The sequence below is a fragment of the Delphinus delphis genome, chromosome 15, assembly GCF_949987515.2.
Source record: "Delphinus delphis chromosome 15, mDelDel1.2, whole genome shotgun sequence".
NCBI lineage: Eukaryota > Metazoa > Chordata > Mammalia > Artiodactyla > Delphinidae > Delphinus > Delphinus delphis.
Window position 1 is genome coordinate 60,065,833 of NC_082697.1, and position 7,388 is coordinate 60,073,220.

Here is a 7,388-nt window from a genome sequence, read left to right on the forward strand (position 1 = left end):
TGGGATCTGAAAGTTACATTATGTTACATACACGCTTTAAGTCAAAGAATACAAAATTTAAAATATGAAAATCAGGTGTGAAAATAAATATTTATTTAGAATAAAAAGAAGCCGCAGCAGATTCCAAATTTTAAAAGCTGACAAATGTGCACATCACAAAATTTAAAAAATTGTAGTTTTTATTAATGATTAATAAATCTCTGTAATATATATATTTTTAACATCTTTATTGGAGTAGAATTGCTTTACAATGGTGTGTTTCTGCTTTATAACAAAGTGAATCAGCTATACATATACATATATCCCCATATCCCCTCCCTCTTGTATCTCCCTCCCACCCCTCTAGGTGGTCATAAAGCAGCGAGCTGATCTCCCTGTGCTGTGCAGCTGCTTCCCACTAAAAAATATGGAATGTGTCACGAATTTGCGTGTCATCCTTGCGCAGCGGCCATGCTAATCCTCTCTGTATCCTTCCAATTTTAGTATATGTGCTGCCAAAGCGAACACCTCTGTAATATTTTTATCCTATATGCTCAGGCTGCATACTCTGTCTTCATATGACAATAACTTGATAAAAATACTTTCTATAGAGAAAATAAATAATTCTAACTAACTTTTTTTCTAGCATGGTTGATGAAAAATTAATACGGCTCTTGATGGTTTAGAAAATTTACTTTCAGTTCCACAACTCATTATTAGTAATGACGTAAATTTTTAGGATTATCACTAAATTTGGGAAAAGCTCTAATGAGTTTGTTTCATATATGAGTTGTATGCTTTAAAAGAATTTCCCATAGACTAGCTTCTGACTCCATATACTTCAAACTTAATTCCTCCTCTGTTCCCTGCATTTCTTCTGTCCCCATTGCAATACCACCTCTGGCCCTGCTATTCTGGATCAAAATACTAGATGAGTCAGCACAGTGTGGCAGGAGTATTCCTGGAAGCCATAGGGATAAGTCATTCACGGGTAGCTAGCTTAGAGTCACTTAACAATTCATGGAAATGAATGAGAACCACATAAACATATCCCACTAAACCCCATCCTGATGTATTACTGCAGCTCAATCCCAAATCCCCAGATGCTCTCAGCCTCTCTAGCACTAACCAACATGAGGGGATGTGTAACAAAAAAGAACCCCCAGGAGAAAGAATTCCCAGGCTTAAACCATTGCTGTTCAAACATTTCACTTTTACAAAATTTCAAAACAACATGTGATGATGGAAACACATTGCTAGGGCCTTAGAAAGGACCCGTGCAAGTGAGGGGGCCGTAAAATGTAAGCTTGGTTTGCTTCACGTGAAATACATCTTCCTCTTATTACAGTCATGCCGTGAGAATTGAATGAACCCACAATATAAATAAGGTGCTTATTACAACGTCTGGCACATAATGAAGTTTGAAATATGGTAGGAACTATTATATTTTAGTAGTATTAGTATTATTTAAGATGGTACCTCCCACAGTACCTCCTTTTTTCCCTCCTGAATGTGTTTTCATTGCTGGGACCAAAGGACGGAAACAAGTGTTTGACCCACACCTCTGGGTAGATACACTTTTAGTTTTCCAATATGAAATCTGTTCCTGATAGGGCTTTAGTTTTCAAGGGTTAAAAATTTCTAAGCCTGGTAAGGGTGAAGGTCTCTATAATCAGAGTGAACAGGAAATCAAAGTGACTTCTCTACAATCAATAGTTTTATGATTACTTTTTAAAATTACATCTTTGCCCTAAAATCGGCATGCTATATTTAGTCACCATCACCAAGAGACATCTGCCCAATGAGGCAACAGCACTTTTTATAAGTGATACGTCATCTATTTATTTCAGCAGCTAAGTACCTTCTGGCACAACAAACAGCCACCTTTGGAAACAAAGATGGAATTTTGGTTGCCTTAACAGATATGGGTTGTCTAAAATTACAGACAGCGCTAATTAACTGGAACACAGAATTAGAACCTACAGTTCAGAAAAGATGCAAGAAAAATAGAGTGTCGGAAACTTTAGCACTGGAAAGCTAAGCTGACTGTTTCAAGGATGCTAAATTGATGATAAGAATTAGGTACCGTTGTTAAAACTCAGTAAACAAAGCCTGACAGGTTGTGGCTGAAATAGAACATTTGTTTGCTCAAAGAGAGGGTGTTTAAAGTAAACTCCCTTTCACTGATAAAAAATTATGAATAAAGCTAGTGAAAAAGATACTACTATCTGTGGGAGGGGAGACTGAAATTGACCATTATTTCATTTATGTTTGACTAACAAGCGAATTTTTTTCTGTCAAATACACCTTAATTCAAAGAAAATAGCTGTTATTAGTATTCTTGAATTTAGAAACTGAATGAACTGCTTGAAGTATTTAAAAAAATATTAGGAGAGGCTGGTGGAGTCTGGTCCTTACAAGAGAGCCTGATTGGTGGAGTCAAGCGAAAAAGGCAAAGTTCTGAAGTTTCAAAGGCTGGAACTTTTATCCTAGATGCCTCTCTAATTCACTGGATGATCTCAGTCGAATTACCTAAGCGATCTGGCTAATAGGACAATAATCATCCCTGCCTCCTTAGTTAGTAATAATCATGGAACACTCTGAAAACCGGAAGGCACTGCATAAAAGGAAAAGCGGCAATGGCAGCAAAGCACGGTGATGAGGAGCCCGAAGCGTATGTGAGTCAGGACCAGCCTCCGCTGGAAGCCCAGCCACTAACCAGGTATGCGGTCAAGGGCAGAGTCCTTACCTTCTCTTCAGAACCAGCTCTAGCAATGGTCAGATGAGATAATGTACATGAATTAGTTAGTTCACCTGGGTGTATCAACAGCCCAAAATGGTAATAACTTAAATATAAAGAAGATGAGATCCAAGGCAAGCAGTCCAGGCTAGCCTCTCTGCTCCATGAGGTCCTTCCTGGATCCAGGATCCTCCTTCCTTGTTGCTCTGCTATCCCTAGGCTGTTCTCATTTGCATCAGCAAAGATGGCTTGACAGCAATCTGAATTCCAAGCAGCAAGATGGAGGAAGGCAAGGTAAGGGGAATAAGGGCACCCCCCCCAATCTATCTATCTATCTACCTACCTGCCTACCTATTATTTCTATCTACTTTTCTATAAATAACATGTTTGACTTTTATCATGAGCCTTAAAAATTAAACAATGTTTTTTTACAAGGCACTGACTGTTGCAACGTTCTGAAATGCCTGGAGACCGGTCACAGTCATTTTAGGCTCTTTAATGTCTGATCTGTCAGAAGGAGCCTTACCCTTGGGCTGCAGCAGCTTAAGGGGAAGATGTCAGTCTGGGGAGACAAACTTGTCCCAATTTCCTGGGATGTTCTGCATTTCAGAACTAAAAGTCCTGTGTTCCATGATCCCCCCACTCAGTCCTGGGAAAACTGAGATGGTGATTCACCCAAGATGCCCTATCGTGGGATTCCGAGAGACCTTTGGGGATAAAACTGGGTTGGAGCTTCAGGAGAACCAGTTGAGGCACCCGCGGTGTCAGAGATAGAAGGGGCTTTGCAAATATAGGTCAGACCATCATTTTGTGGTTAGACTTGCTGTATATAAGAAAGGGAGAGATGTGACCATGGTTATGCCATTCCTAAGTGGAGAGGTAGGAAGAATAAATTTCAGAAGACTGAGAAGGAGGCCATTCTCCAAACACACCTCCACCATGGGTCTGTCCTGGCATGGCCTTTCCCTCCCATCTAACAAGAAAGTCCATTCACAAGCTCTGTTGATGTGTTAGACCATGAATACTCAATCAGTGGAGAGGACCTACCAGTAGAACTCAAAGGTACCCAAAGCCTCTCCTCTTCTTTTTTCTTTCTTTTTTCTCCTATAATTCTTGTATTAATTGGAGCTCTGTTGATTACAGATGAAAGAAACATAACTCAAACTGGTTTCAGCAGGAAAAAGGAACTACATTGGCTCATATGACTAGATTCATAAATAACCCAGCTTCAGGCACAGCTGGATACAGGGGCTCAAATCACAGTTTCATCTGTGCTTCTATCTGAATAAGTTTTGTTCACTGGCAGATTCTTCCCCTCATGGTGACAAAATTGCTGCTGGCACCCCAGACTCACTCCCTTGAAACCCGTGGAAAGAGTGTTTCTCTTTTGTAGTACTCATAAAATTCCCAGAATTGAGTTACACAATTCTGACTTGGTCACACATGCCCATGATTAGGGTCAAAGAATGGAACATGCTGATTGGACAGCCTGCCTTGTGTGCTCATCCCTGGAGTGGGGGACTATGAGGTCAGCCCCACATGAGATCCATGGGCTGTGTGAGAGTAGAGAGGGCTGGTCTCCCAGATGAAAATATTGATGCTAAAGATGGAAGAAGGGAATACGGATGCTCAGTAGGCAAAAATCAGCAGATGTCCATAACATCTCTTAAATTCTTTCCTCTCTTTTCTTCTTCTTCCTTCCCCTACCCTACTTCTCTTTCTCCCTCCTCCCTTCTCTTTCTCTCCCTCTGTGTCTCTCTCTTCGTCTCTGTCTGTCTCTCTTTGTATTTCTCTCACCGTGATAGCCATTATACAAGATGCAAAGATGAACCTCTCGTGGTCCCTGACTTCAGGCAGTTCTCAGATTCAAGAAGATGAGGGACAATTAGATAACAGACTCTAATAAAATGTGATATGCTTGGGGAATGCAGTCATACATATGCACATGAATAAATAAATAATGATTGAATGAATGAATGAAATGGTATAGTAGAGAAATATGCAAAATTCCCCCAGGCACACAGAAAAAGGAGGGATTAATTTCATCTGGATCAAGTGAACGCTCAGGGGAGTTTTCAAAAGGAGACATTTAATCTGACTCTGAAGGATGAGAAGTTTGTAATATTTTTCAGCAGAAAGAGACCCCCATGCAATCACAATTAAGGTCTTTATCCTTGGCTGCACGCCCACCTCCAAATCTCCTTGTGGAATTTGAAGAAGATCCCATGCTCAAAAATCAGGAAATTTGGACAAACACAGCCTGTCACTAAATTTAACCTCGTGTAAGTCATTTATCCCTTCTTGTCGTCAATTTTATCGTTTGTAACAGAAGCAGATGGAACTATTTCTGAGGCTCTTTATAGCTCTAAAGACAAGGAATTTCTCTCTCGAAAATATGAAAGACCCTTGCCTTAAAGAGTGAATGGAAGAATCTTTGATGCTGAGATTCTAGTTAAATGTGCTTTGGGGAGTCTACAAGTATACATGTGGGGACAAACTGGTCTACCAGATGTCTGAGTCAGCTAGTTGATACTCTAGGTATCTATGAGTATATCCTTAATGGGATATTAAGAAGAGGAAGCAAGATGTCCCTAAACTGAACCTGGGTCATCTTATCACATTGTCTGAAGTCATCCTGCAAAAGTAGCAACAACTAGAAGTGAAGGCAACTGCAGAGCCATTAGGGGATTTCTGTGACCAGATAAATCTGTTCTCTCTGAGTCCCACCGTTTAAGGATCATCTTGGTAAGTCTTTTTTGTGGCTTTCCCCGCCATGACTTAAATTTTGCTTTCTTGTGGCTGAGATATCCCCCTTGGCCAACAAATGAGATAGAGTTAGGTGTCCTAAAATATGTGTACAGTTTTAAACTATCACCAGGTTCTGTTTTCACTTCTTAATTTAGTAAATAGGAGGAAAACAAATCCTCCACCACCTCTCTGTGTTGTAATCTTGTATTCAAAAGTCCTGTTGAGTTGATCTCCCTGTGCTATGCGGCTGCTTCCCACTAGCTATCTATTTTACGTTTGGTAGTGTATATATGTCCATGCCACTCTCTCACTTTGTCACAGCTCGGTGCTTTGTGACCACCTAGAGGGGTGGGATAGGGAGGGTGGGAGGGAGGGAGACGGAAGAGGGAAGAGATATGGGAACATATGTATATGTATAACTGATTCACTTTGTTATAAAGCAGAAACTAACACACCATTGTAAAGCAATTATACTCCAATAAAGATGTTTAAAAAAAAAAAGTCCTGTTTAGAGAGCAGCATGACCCATGAAGCCCTGACTTTCCAACCACAGAAATTACTACCTCGACCTAATGATTACAATTTGTTATTGGTGTACAGCCCCAGCAGATGAGTAAGTTCTAGCATCCAGAGAGAAAGTGGACTTGAAAACAGGATGGAGTAGGTGTTCACAAATGCCCACATAGCATTCCTTGAAACAAGGGCTTTGAATTCCCTGGGGACATTATTAGCCTCATTTTAAACACAAGGAAATAGGCTCAGAGAAGTAAAATGACTCACCACGTCACACATCTAGGAAGTGGAATTGGTAAATTAAAGTTAGGGGTTCAAATTTAAAAAAAAATTTTTTTTGACTCTAGTGTTCTTTTCATTGTTCTTTGCCAAACTGATTTTCAAAAGCAAAACCAACACACCTACCAAAATGGCTAAAATGGAAAAGACAGAAAATACTAGTGGCAGGGATGAGGAGAACCAGGAACTCTCACATACAAGGGGTGGGCGTGTAAAGAGGCACAGTGGCTTTGAAAAACTGTTTAGCAACGTCTATTAAACCCACACTTACCCATTCTCCATGACCACTCATTCCACTGACAACAGTCATGTGTGCATATGTCCGCCCAAAGAAACGTTCAAGAATGTTTGTAACGCTATTCATAACATCCCCAGACTGGAGCTACACAAATTCCCATCAGCAGGAGAACAGATAAATAAACCTTAGCATATTTGCATGGTGGGATATTTTATATATATATATATATATATATATATATATATATATATATATATATAGTATACATGCAACAACATATATATATAGTATACATGCAACATGTATATATATATGGTATTATACATGCAACAACATGAGTGAACCACACAAGTATAATATTGAGCAAAATAAGCCAGACCCAAAAGAGTACGTACTGGAAGATTATATTTATCTAAAATTCAAAAACAGGCACAGTTAATCTATGGCGTTAGAAGTCAGAACAGCAGTTCTCCTCGGGAAGGAGACGTGAGGGGCATGCTTGCTTCTTGGGTCTTAGTGATGTTCTCTGTTTCTTGATCTGGGGCTGCTTACATGACTGTGATCAGTTTGTGAAAATTCATTGAGCTGTACTCCTATGACCTTGACACCCTTTTATTATACATGAATAAAATCTCAAAAAGTAAAAACAAAAAAAGCAAATTCACACAGTTAAGAAAGCTAGATTGTGGCTATCAGAAATATTTATAAATAATAAGAACAGTGGCTGACACTTTATCATAGGCCTACTTAGAGTCTTGAATTTGTATGTATTCGTTTATTTAATTCTTTCAACATCACAAAGTGAATAAATTGTTACTCCGTTCTTAGAAAGTAAAACAAGACTCAAAAGCTTAAGAACCTTACCCTAGACCATACAGCAGTAAGCAGTAG

General features: G+C 39.5%; 1 non-coding gene across 1 annotated transcript; it reads right to left on the minus strand.

Annotated features, from left to right (window-relative positions):
* Positions 1–400: 400 nt before the first annotated feature.
* LOC132439066 (U6 spliceosomal RNA) lies at positions 401–507 on the minus strand. Its single transcript, XR_009522297.1, has one exon. It is a non-coding gene; the product is annotated as a U6 spliceosomal RNA (small nuclear RNA).
* Positions 508–7,388: the final 6,881 nt, after the last annotated feature.